Source organism: Typopeltis vanoorti, chromosome 4 (genome assembly GCF_054136105.1).
Source record: "Typopeltis vanoorti isolate ZY-2024b chromosome 4, IOZ_Tvanoo_1.0, whole genome shotgun sequence".
NCBI lineage: Eukaryota > Metazoa > Arthropoda > Arachnida > Uropygi > Thelyphonidae > Typopeltis > Typopeltis vanoorti.
Window position 1 is genome coordinate 28,599,204 of NC_143552.1, and position 13,145 is coordinate 28,612,348.

General features: G+C 36.5%; 1 protein-coding gene across 1 annotated transcript in view; it reads left to right on the forward strand.

The window, feature by feature from the left end:
* The first annotated feature begins 4,605 nt into the window (after positions 1–4,605).
* The window catches only part of LOC150107186 (NFX1-type zinc finger-containing protein 1-like), a 138,435-nt gene continuing 129,895 nt past the window's right edge, over positions 4,606–13,145 (forward strand). The window contains exon 1 of the mRNA XM_090391727.1: positions 4,606–4,709. The gene's annotated coding sequence lies outside the window, so the exon portion shown is untranslated. The remainder of the gene's footprint in view (positions 4,710–13,145) is intronic.

Consider the following 13,145-nt stretch of genomic DNA (forward strand, 5'->3'; position numbering starts at 1 on the left):
GGTTCTTGCTCACGTATTATAACACAGTGACGGCTGAACTGGATAAGGGTAATGGGTTTACAGTGATTCTACTGGACCTTGCTGGATATAGGGTTGGTGAGATGGATAGGAGGGTGGTTGACGGAGAGATATCAGAGAGTGGTTTATTCAGGTGTTGAGTCCACAAGACGGCCTGTGACTAGTGGTGTGCCACAAGGATCTGTTCTTGGACCACTGCTGTTTAATTTGTTCATTAATGATATAGGAAAGGATCTGAGAGGAACAGTTCATTTGTTTGCAGATGATGGAAAGATGGGTAGGACAATAGCGAATGCAGATGACGTTAACATTTTGCAAGATGATTTGGATAGATTGGAGGTCTGGGCTAAGGAGAATGGATGTCAATTTAATGTGGCAAAATGTAAGGTTATACATTTTGGGGTGAAAAGGTTAGCAGCGGTTTACTACATTGGTGGAACTGTACTTCAGAAAATTGATGAGGCACGAGATTTAGGAGTGTTGGTGGATAAGGAGTTGAAGTTTAGGGGGAACATTGCAAAAGTGGCCAAATCAGCTCATCAAATCACTTGGTTGCTGATGAATACGTTGAAAATCAGAGACAAGCAGGTTATTGTTCCTCTGTATCGAGCCTTGATAAGACCCCATCTCGACTACTGTGCCCAGATTTGGTCACCTAGGTTTCTTCTTGATGGGGAAGAGGTGGAGAGGATCCAGAGGTGAGTGACCAAGTTGATAGCAGGTCTGTGGAATGAACCTTATGAAAACAGGTTGAGGATATGTGGGTTGCAAGAATTGGTTGATAGGCGGAGGAGGGGAGATATGATTGAGACATTCAAATTACTAAATGGTTTCTATAAAATTAATTCAGAAGATATTTTTGAGAACAGGGCTGGTTGTGGGAGGACTAGGAGACATCCATGGAAACTGGGAAAAGTGTAGTTAGTAAAGGTGTTAGAGCTGGGTTCTTTACTTTTAGAGTGGTGAATGAGTGGAATGCGCTCCCAGAGTCTGTGCTGGAAGCTGTGACAGTGAATGAGTTTAAGGCGAGGTATGATAGATACTGTATGAATGTCGAATAGTTGTGATGAATATGATTTGGGGGCTCCCTCGATGAGTATAAGGACTCCCTGGAGTCACCCGTGATAATAATAATAATAATAATAATAATAATAATAATAATAATAATAATAATAATAATAATAATAATAATAATAATAATAAATCTTTGAACGACCTTAAAAAACATCTTCAATCTATTTCATTGGAGGAGGTCGAAACGGTCACGTTGGCTGCACAAGAGATGGCTTCGAACATGTGCGTGGTGGATAAGGATACGACGTCCGAAATAAGGAAGGTACTAAGCTCATGATTTGGCAGCGGAAAATACCTTTTTCGTAAAGAGAACTTCACTTTAAATTAAATACAACAGTAGAAGCTGAGGCTCACAAATTAATTATGGTTGGTTCAACGGTGTGGATAACTTTCGTAAAGTCATCCCATCAAACAATATAACCCCCAACGCCGTTTATTAGTACAAGATACACGGATTCCTGCACACCAGCATTGTATAAGAACGAACCAATTATTAAGGCAAATCGTATAAAATGGAGGAAATTAACGGAATATGAAAGCGTGTTAAGACCAGTGCTGCAGCCGCCCTACGAATCACAAAAACTTAATCAACATTTCATTGACAACTACATACCTGGTTGTACTATCCTGAAGTGCAATGAACTATGAAATAGAAAATGAAAGTCTATAAGACCTGTCTAAAGACAACAAATTCTGATGATAATGAAAGATATCGAACCTAAAATCGGTAAGAGAAAGCAAACGTTGACTCTGCCAAAATCAAGCACTACCAATAAATATCAACCGGATACATGAGAAGGTAAGAAGCAATTATATCCCCTTCCTCGGACGTGTCAACGTTCTACATGACCTAGGCACATTATATACATCAATACATCAAAGATGAAAAGGAAATTTGCTGCTGACACTGAAAAATATAATACTATATAATTGGCGAAACTACTTTGATAAGATCAGTAATAAAGAGTTCCCACACCTACCATTGCAAACAGTCACAACATTACTTGGACCTTTGTCCCTTATCAGTACTGATGAAGAACATACTGATATCCATCAAATGAAAAACAAGGTCTCTGGCACAGAGTATATACTAGTTGATATCTGAAAGCTACTCGGACCATAAAGAACATATTGTCTAACAATGCTGTTTAACATGACCATAAATGAAAATGATATATCATTAATCTGGCTTATCAGTATAACTATTCCCATCTGGAAGGCAAGGCGGACATCGGTGATTACTCAAACTATAGATAAATTTGACCACTTTACTATTCAGCGAAGATTTTCGAACGGATACTCGATGCCTGCGTTAGAGCCGTCGTAGAAATTCACCAAATCAGTGTGAATTCATAACAAAATTATGGGACTCATCTGGAAGGCATTGAGAACACATTATATGTGTGAAGGCCTATTTACAATGTAAAAATGCTAAATTAAATCTCACCAACACAGTAAGCTGTGCAGCAGGATACTAGCATTTTCCCAATAAAGGAAGGAGTTCACCAAGGATCTGCATTCAACCCCTGCTCTTTATCATTTCTATAGACACTGTAACCGAGGTTATTCTGAAATCACATCCTGGACACTATAATACACTGACGATGTAATACTTTGCACTATATCGCAATATGAATTCCAACATCTCGTGTAGAAATGGAAAAAACGCTTATATGAGTGTGGAATGGGACATAACACCAAAAATACAGAATATTTATACAACGAGGTGACCAAACTGATGCCACACTTATGATAGATGGTGTGGAACTGAAAAAATGCACCTTGTTCAAATACCTAGGGAACAGCTTAGCTCAAATGCGATACAACATCAGATGCTGTTGTTGTATTGCATTTAATATTTTAGAATTGCATATTGCTCGCCAACAACAAAGAAACACTAGCAAATCTTTCCTACCATCGAAATGAGGATGCTGAGATGGACCTTTGGTGTCACCAGACTTGATCAAATACCAAATCCGACTTACATAACATCCTCAGCGTTGCGCCAATAACAGAGAAGATGCAAGATGCACGCCTAAGATGGTACGGCCACTTACTACTTAGCAATGAAGTCACTGTGGCAAAATCGGTCATGAGGCTTAATATCGATGGCCAGCCAAGGACACGTCGGCTTGATCGCCTAACTAAAGACATAAGCACAGCAAATGTCAGCAGTAGTATTGCCCAAGACCGTTCAAGATGGAGGAAGATGTGCACACGAGCAGATCCTGCTTTAGATCGGAAAAATCGCTAGGAAGAAATAGGATCTTCTGCCAGATATTTCTGATTTGCTACCGGTAGAGACTGAACTTCTCCCTCAGTCTCCCAAAGTTAGATAAGGCTAAAACAGCCTCACTTACTCCCTATCTGAGAATAAAAGGCATTAGTTTTTTTTTTTGCTACAGTAAACTATTCAGAACAATCATTTTGAATCTGAAACTCTTCTAAGGTATTTGGCTAAATGTGAAAAACAGAATTAAATCCTTTATTGATTAACAGTGGCAAAATTGTATTATTATTGTTATAAGAGAGATTTCCTGGATGCATAACAGTCGACTGATAAGAGATTTCTCATCTACTTTAGAAAAAACGAGGACCTTAATTGATAATTATTCTTGGAGGCATGTTTATTACTGCTGTTTGGTACAATACTTGAGGCAATATACTGGATACTTGACTATTCCTTATATAACTTTTTCTGATTCTTTTATTCACTCGACCATTGCGAGTGGAAATTAAAGGAACCCAAATTGTAAGCGTTTATATTTCACAGTGGTACCAAGTAGTGAAACTATTTAAAAGTATAGTGCAAATATACAGTAAATTCTCGGCACCTTTCGTGCTCATTCTTTAGATTTAAGTTGTTTGAAAAATGGTTGGCAAATGAACTCCACTTCCCATTATTTCCAGAAAAGCCAGCGTGAATAAACGAAAGCAATAAATGAATTCAGCTTACAAAAACGTGTTCAGTATTCCTAATTGTAACTGTACAGTCGATTAGTAAAATCTGGATAATTCGTAGATTAGCGTTGGATAAAATCTAATGTATTGAGTTTTTTTTTAACTAAATTTTGTAATTAGCCCTTTAATTTAGATAAATTAAATTAGGAGTATAGACCATCGTTTATGGTGGCACTGCGTTTTTATCTCTTTAATCTCTCTCCCTTGAGTTTCAAGTAAACAAATGTAGTGTTCACCCACAGTTCATATAATACGGTCTTGCAGATTGCACAGAGTAGCCAATTCATGATGAAGGGGAAAAATTAAGGTAGTACGAATTGGTCACCAAAACTCGAAATCATGTGCTTTATACGTAAAATTTTCCATCTGTTATACAAGCAAAAGTTACCACTTTAAAAACTACGATGGTCATAAAATAAAAGTTAATTTTCCGAAGTTTAATAATAAACAACTCATCCCACAAGACGGAATGATTACCCTATTATCAGAATGGATTCTCCTTCTGATGACATGCGCAGAAGTCGACTGGTCTGGCAGCTGTGGGTCGTTCAGTAAAAGTGTCTGGTAGTTTAGTTTTGGTTTCGAGTTTGTTGTGTGACATCGGGTTTGTGTATTGTGCTTTAAAATTTCGTTTTAGAAGCGTTTCAAATACTGAGGTAAAGATTGACAATGCTCTCCTATTTTGAAGAATCACATGGTTATGCATTTTAAATTGGAGTAATCTATTTTAAAAACTGGTTTTCAAATGTTTATGTTTATCTAGAGAAATGTATGATAAAAAGAGCTGGTGCTTTTTCATTACAGCAGATTCATTACTGGGTAACGTAATATCTTCTTATTGCAACAAGAGCATTATTTCGGGTCATATGATTGGTAGAGGTTCGGTGTAGTGGTGGAAACAGTTGGTGTCCTCCCGCGATGAGTCTTCGGACTCCTTGGAGGTATCATGAATAATAATAATAAGGCGTTCCGTTTTTTTTTTTTTTTGCATTCCTGTAAAAATATACATCATAACATATTAATAAATGAATCACTTAAGTTCATTCAAATGCCTTTATTTGTGAAACTGGGGGTTAAGTTTCTTAGCAATCATTGCCTATAAAACACGCACACTAAGACATTTATATTAACGTGAATCCGTTATTAATATGTTATGATGAAGTTTTTCCCTTACGTCTCGATTTTTAAAATAATTGTAAATATACACTTTGTCTAAATACACCAGTGGCCAAATTGTGGAAACCTTTTGGAAAAGTGTATTTTTGAGGTTTGATGGCTCATAACACCACTTTCACTTTTTTTTTTTTTTTGGTGTAATACCTTAAAATTATATACATCAATGGAAAAATAATTTAATCAAGAATGTAATGCAACAAAGTTTGTTCATTTATCTGTATCCTATGTAAAGTTATAACCAAATAACCAGAAAAAAGAAGCACAACTTGCTTAGGTTGATATGAAGTAGCTTTCCTTCATGGAATGTAGCCAATGAGCATGAGTGTTTAGAGAGCCAATCGGGTGTCATCTTGTTGTGGCAATGAGCCAATAAGGTCACAGCAGGATTCAGCTATTGATGTCATGTATTAGAGTTGAGAGGACATTTGTCATTGCGTTATGTGATTGCTATCAAGTTTTTTTTTTTTTTTTTTTGTGAGTTCTTTCATTTAGTGTGCTTGTAAAACGTAATAAAATTAAAGAAATGGCGCAAAGAGTTGATTTGTCACCCAGAAAGCGATATAAAATAGTACTATTAAGTGAACAAGGCTACAGTTATGAAGAAATTAGAAGAAAAATTGGTGCAAACTTAACCAAAGGTGGCATTTCTAAATTTTTGAAGAGGTATAAGGAGACTCCAAAACCAGACTCTACAGGTCACTACAACACCAGACTGGTAAAGGCAGGAAAAGGTGCACAACAGCAAGTGATGATGGAAGAATTGAGAGACTGTGCCTACGTGACAAAAGAAAATCATTTGGGTATATACAAGATGAAATGGTGCAATACAATATGAAGTTGAGTGCAAGGACTGTTCGGCGCAGACTGCAGGAATTTGGTCTAAATGCTAGAATTCCATGAAAAAAGCCATTTTTATCTCTCAAACAAAGGTTGAAAAGATTAAACTGGGCTAAAACCCATGTTAACTGGACAGCGGAACAATGGGATAGTGTTATTTGGAATGATGAGACCAAAATCTCCCTGTTTAGTGATGGCATAAAATACATAAGGAGAAGAATCGGATAAGATTTGCATCCCAATTGCATTACACCTACCGTGAAACACCCACTTAGTGTGATGATCTGGGGTTGTATGACATCAAAAGGTGTGAGCAGAATTTGCGTAATTAATGGGAATATAAATGTCCCAAAATACATAAATGAAATACTTGAGCTCAAACAGAAGCCTTCTGCACGTGATCTTTTCCAAGATAATGAAGCATTTATATTTAAACAGGATTCAGCTCCATGCCATGTTGCTGCTGTGTGCAAAAAGTGGTTTCAAGATAATCATATTCCACTGCTGGAATGGCCTGGGAATAGCCCAGACCTTAACCCAATCGAAAATCTATGGAGCCGACTAAAGAAACTTGTTAGTCAGAAGCATCCCACCAATAAAACCCAATTAATAGAAGCAATAATTCAATCTTGGTTTCACATTATAACAGCTGCAGAACTAAAAAGCTTGGTTCGCTCCATGGGAAGGTGTTGTAGGGCCATAATTAACGCTAAAGGTTACCCAACTAAGTATTAACTCTCACTGTGAGAATTTTTGTATAATTTTTTCTATGTGTTTAATTTTTCTTCTTTATAACTGCTGTTCTAATAAAAAAAAACCTTCACAAAAGTTATTGCATTACATTCTTAATTAAATTATCTTTCCATTGATATATAACTTGATGGTATTACTCCAAAATTATGTTTCCATTGATTTTTAATTTTATGGTATCACTCCAGAAAAAAGTGGTGTTATGAGCCATCAAACCTCAGAAATACGCTTTTCCCAAAAGGTTTCCACAATTTTGGCCACTAGTGTATATTGGGGTGGCGTAATCACAGATTGTGTGTTTTATATTAAGTTTGAACTTTTTTATTATTTGCTGGGTTTTTTTTTATTTATTTATTTTGATTGACAATTTTGTTGTTACTGGAAGACCATAATTTGCAATATTTAATTTTTAATATAAATTTCTTTTCCCTTTTCACATTGTATCATATTGTGAATAAACTATGTATGTTGTTAACTGTTGTTATAATTTGGATGGAGTCCAAAGATTCATTGCATGAGGCCACACACCTGTCATTGTTTGCATGTTTCCAATCACGCCTCTCCATAAACTCATTCACTGACTACTAGCAATGTTCTTACATTCCCCTTTGGTTACCATTCTACTGGTACACCACTTTACAAAATAGATTAGTAGAACCTGCAGCTAGTATACTGAGTTATGTCTCCGTAATGCAATCGCAAAAACGACAATACATTGCGCCCTTCAATTGGAAAAGACCCGAGTTTGATTCTCATCATGACATGAGGAATCTTTATATGGGTTTTTTAATTGACGGTGAGTTAGCTGATATACGGAGGTAGCAGGGCTTTTCTCCTGGAAACTCAGGTTTTTTATGCATACAGCCAAATTGGCCATCAGAACACATACAATTTACAGACAAAAAATACTGTTGTTGGTAGTGATGGATAGTAGATGGTATTTGTGTGTTGGGGAAAAATTAAGCAGTAGGGGAGAGGGTGATATGTGTGTAGCAGAGCGGAGTAGAGTGTCTTCCCGTGTTGAGTCCTTGGCCTCCTTGGAAGTGTCACATAATAATAATAATAAGGCCTTGATATGACTACATACAAGGGCTTAATAATTCCTTAATGCTAGCTTTCTTAGCCCTACTTGTTTCGTCAACAACCAAGGAATTGTTTCCACTATTTTGTCCGCTTTGGCAGTATATTCTCTGAACTTTAAATGATTGTCTATAATCAACCCCCAAATTCCCACATTTTTTGGCCTGTTTGGCCGAGTGTTTAGCATATCTTCACTCCAACCAACATGCTGTGGATTTGAATCCTGGATTTTTGTGATTTCCTTTAGGTGAGAGATGCCCAGTATGAGACTACTGACCTGCTTATTAGAGGCCTGAAGTGGTTTGAAAAAGTTCTGTGCTTGGTCCAAAGAGTAGGGTTTGAAATAAAAAAAAATTTGATTAAAAAATACAAAAAATTAATAAAAGGATAAAAAAAAATCCTTAGCCCACTCACAATAGTAATGTACTGTAGTCTTACAACCCTTCATGAATGGGAGTCATATATAAAAAAAAAAAAAAAAAAAGGAATACATAGTGTGTGATCTTTTAAGATTGCCACGTAAAACTGGTATCCTCCGTTTGAGTCCCTGCCCATAATGACAGTCTACTTAAATCATCTTGCAGAATTTATTCTTTGCCTTTATTGAATGTTTCCTTTCTTTGTTTTGCATCATCTGCAAATATATGAATATCCCCTCCCCCAGCCAGGTCTTGATATCATTAGTGTGCATATAGTATTTAACAGAAGTATTCCAAGTACAGAGCCCTTTGACACACCATTGTCAAATGTTTTCTTCCTGCTGTCTGTCATGCTCATAATCTTACCAGATTCATAATTTTCTCCATTTGCTTTAGTTTACATAACAATACCAAAACTTTCATGGTGTAGCTGTTTCTTTTATCTAACTCAGCTGTCACTTTAGCATAGAAAGTAAGTAAATTAGGTGGAGTAAATTCAGAGGACTGAAATGGCATGAATAAGTTCCATATTTTGGCCCTAGAGCAGATTTTCTGGATTGCATAAAAATAAATAAAATAATAAAAAATTATAATTTCTTTCACATCCATGGTATTTATCTATTATAGGGCAGCCTTTCATTGGTGAGAGTTTAATTAAAAAAATAAAAAAATTGGTATGCCTGTGAGAAACTGAGCTTTCTCCATAGATTATTACATTGTAATCAACTTTATCTCACCTGACCTCGCCTCTCCTTAAAAGCTAGTCTCAGTTTGCCTGTCACAGCTAAATAACATGGCTTCATATAATCTAATTATCACTTTGACATGATAGTTAATACTATCTACTATTGTCTTTGAAGTGTGTGTTCTCAGTCCAGGATTTCTATTTTGTGGGATTAAAGCTCAAAAGAAAAAACATGTCACTTCTATATGAGTGTCAGTTAACTGATGTTCAGTTTAAAAGACTTATCAAGTTTCTTTGCATCCAACATGGGATTTGAATCAATGTCTTTCCAACCATAGGTCAATAAAAATTATTCCAACATACTCATTCTTGCTGGCCATTTACATATTTTTCCAGCATATTAAATACTGCTTCTGAAATACCTGATGGATATGTGCTACATCTATTTTGGGAACTACATTACCCTCTTTCTGTTCCCTTGAAATTGTGTGTCTTATTTAAGAGAGACCTAAAACAACCTCAGTGAGGTACTGCCAATTTTCTCTGCAGTGTCTGGCTAGCTGAGTGGATAATATGCTCATTCTCCAACAACAGATTATATGTTTCAATTTTATGGTGGCATGGATGTCTGTGAAAGTCTAGGTAGTAGATAAATTTCACCACCCATTGGGAGACTACCATCCTGCTTATGGGAGGCATGAAGTGGCTTAAAAAATTCTATATTTGGTCTTTAGAGTAAGAGAAAATAGATTATATAACTCATTCTGCCTATGGTTCTAATGTACCATAGGTTCAGAGATTAGTATTAACAATAATAATTATTATTATTACGTGACACCTCCAGGGAGTCCAATGACTCATCGAGGGAGGGCACTTACTCTACAACTCTTTGTCTCCACTCAATTCACCAACTACACTGAACCGCAACTACACCAATGTAATCTACCACTATTCACCATTATTAGTATTTTCACAGACAATCGCAAACATCCATGCCCATGTCTGGATTCGAACCTGTAGCCTGGAGAGCAGATACACTAACCACTCGGCCAACTAGGCTGGCAGAAAACTTTCTTGTAGTCTATGAGCCAATATCACATCTAATCTTGTAACTTATTTACATCTTTTTGTATTATCATAGGAACCACCACTTATTTCCATGTTGTTGGATAGATCACAGGTGAGTATGATGACTTATTCAGACTCTAGGATGGATTTTATTATTATTTATTATTATTATTATTATTATTATTATTATTATTTGACACCTCCATGGAGTCCAAGGACTCGTCGAGGAAGGGCTCTACAACTCTGTCTCCACCCTTTAGTCACCAACTGACCGCAACTACACCAACGGCATCTACCGCCGACCACCACTGGTATTTCCACAGACAATCACAACCATCCATGCCCACGGTGGGATTCGAACCCGCAGCCTTTTGGCTGAAGAGCGGATACGCTAACCACTCGGCCAACCAGGCCATTTTAATTCTGGAGTGCAAATTTTGGGTGCTGTTAGGTAGGGAAGTATTCTCAGGACCAGGAAACTTATTGGTATTCAAGTCATTAAGGATTTTACCAGTGGCGGCTTGTACATAAGCACTGTGACATTGCAGTAACCCCCAAGGAAAAAATAAAAAAATTAAATTTTGTTTGTGTTTATAAATAATAACAATGCTTACAACATTATATAAATGCAATACAACATGTTAAAGGTTACAGCTTATGTTTTGACATTGATTGAATAGTTAATAATTGGAATTGTTCAATTAATTCTTTAGATTACAAAACAAATGCACTGCGATCTAACACAGTGTCGGAGTTATCACATTCGGCCAATTGCAGCTAAACTCGCTGGTATTCGTTTGCTCTTCTCATTGCACGTTACAAGTGATTCAGACACTGCTCGTTTGGGCAGTGTATCGTATGCTTGCGCACGTTATTTCTGTGAGATACGAAACTTTTATTATTGGTGCATGTTTGTGGTGAGGGTGAACTATTTTTTGTAAATCTTATTTTATTTTGTTAAAATAACATATAATTATTTATTTATTATAGATAAATTATGATGAGTGGCTGTTGAAAATATGAAAAGAATTATCTTTTTTCAATTATTATTTTCAATGCACTGTGATAATTGAAATTGCAGCTAGACTTGCCGATATTTGTTTGCGTTTCTCATTGCACGTTACAAGTGATTCCGACACTGCCCGTTTGGGCAGTGTATTGTATGCTTGCACGCGTTATTTCTGTGAGATATGAAACTTTTATTATTGGTGCGTTTTCTTGGTGAGGGTGAACTATTTCTTGTAAATCTTATCTTATTTTATTTTGTTAAAATAATGTAATTATTTATTTATTGTAGATACAAGGCTGAATTATGATGAGTGTCACTGTTGAAAATATGAAAATAATTATATTTTTTCAATTATCGTTACATGAAACCAATGCACTGCGATCTAACACAGTGTCAGAATTATCTTGTTAGGCCAATTTCATCTAGACTCACCGATATTCATTTGCGTTTCTCATTGCACATTACAAGTGATTCCGACACTGCTCATTTGGGCAGTATCGTATGCTTGCTCGCGTTATTTCTGTGAGATATGAAACATTATTGGCACATGTTCATGGTGAGGGTGAACTATTTTTTGTAAATCTTATTTTATTTTGTGAAAATAACATAATTATTTATTTATTATAGATACAAGGCTGAATTATGACGAGTGTCACTGTTGAAAGTATGAAAAGAATTATATTTTTTTCAATTATCATTACACGAAACAAACGCACTGTGATCTAATGCAGTGTGAGAATTATCGCAGCTAGACTCTCCAATATTCATTTACTCTTGTCATTGCATGATACAAGTGATTCCGACACTGCTCGTTTGGGCAGTGTATCCTATGCTTGTGTGCACGATTTCTGTGAGATACGAAACTTTTTACTTAACGAAGCAATTTTTTAATATGTAAATTTATTTATTAATAAATTATTTACTGATTAGGAAAAATTTTTTTTTTTATTTTTTTAAATTTTGTATATGCAGCACCCCCACTTAAAATTTTCACCGGCCACCACTGGATTTTACTGATGTCTTTCTTTCAAAAAACAAGGAAATTTTAGATGATTATTTGTCCTGGTTATCCCCTCCCCCAGCAGGTTAGGTGAGAGGTCAGTTGGGAGTGGTACTAACAAGAAGTTGCATCTAAGGTAACACGCAGACCCTGAATAGGAAACTGGAATAACGCATAGTGAAAGAAGATTATTTGTCCTGGTCATCTGTACAAGAGTTGGTTGTAAAGACTGAAACCAGGATTCTCATCTTTAGGAGATGTAACAATGGATGTGAAAGACAGGTGGAAATATAGAAGGGGCAGAAGTTGCTTCTTGTAGTTTTATCAAATGACTTAGAGGAATTGATTGCTATTTGGGCAGTTGGTCTTTATTATTATTATTATTATTATTCAGGCATCCATGGAGTCAAAAGACTCATTGTGGGAGGTCCTTTCTAAGAAACACAGTCTATCATACCACTCCTTAAATGCATTGACCGTTCTCGCTCTCACCACTCCATCAAGCAATGCATTCCATGGTTCAACCACCCTCCATGCAAAGAAACCACTCCTCACCCTCTTTCTCACAGTTTCCTTTCGCAAATTCCAGGGATGGCTCCTTGTCATGACTCATTCCTGCTGTTCAACCAAGTGAAAGAACTCCCCAGTATCAACCCTGTAACCACCTCTCGACTGTTTAAAAGTCTGAATCATATCACCCCTCCTTCTATCCACCAAACTCTGCAATCCACACTCCTTCAGCCGATCCTCATAACTAACATTGTGCAGTCCCCACACCATCTTTGTTATCTGCCTTTGTACCCTTTCCACAGTTAATTTATCCCCTTCAAATCTGGGATCAGATTTGAGAACAATAGTCTAAGTGTGGTCTGATCAGAGTCTTATACAACGAAATGATAACCATTTTATCTCTGCAGGTCAGTGTCCTCATTATTGCAGCAATCCTCTATGTTGCCTTCACCACCTTTGCAATATGCCCTTGAATTTCGGGTTTCTATCAACCATTAACCTCAGATCTCTTGTCTCCCCTACTTCCTCCAGTATATCTCCTCCAAAGAGTATGCAGCG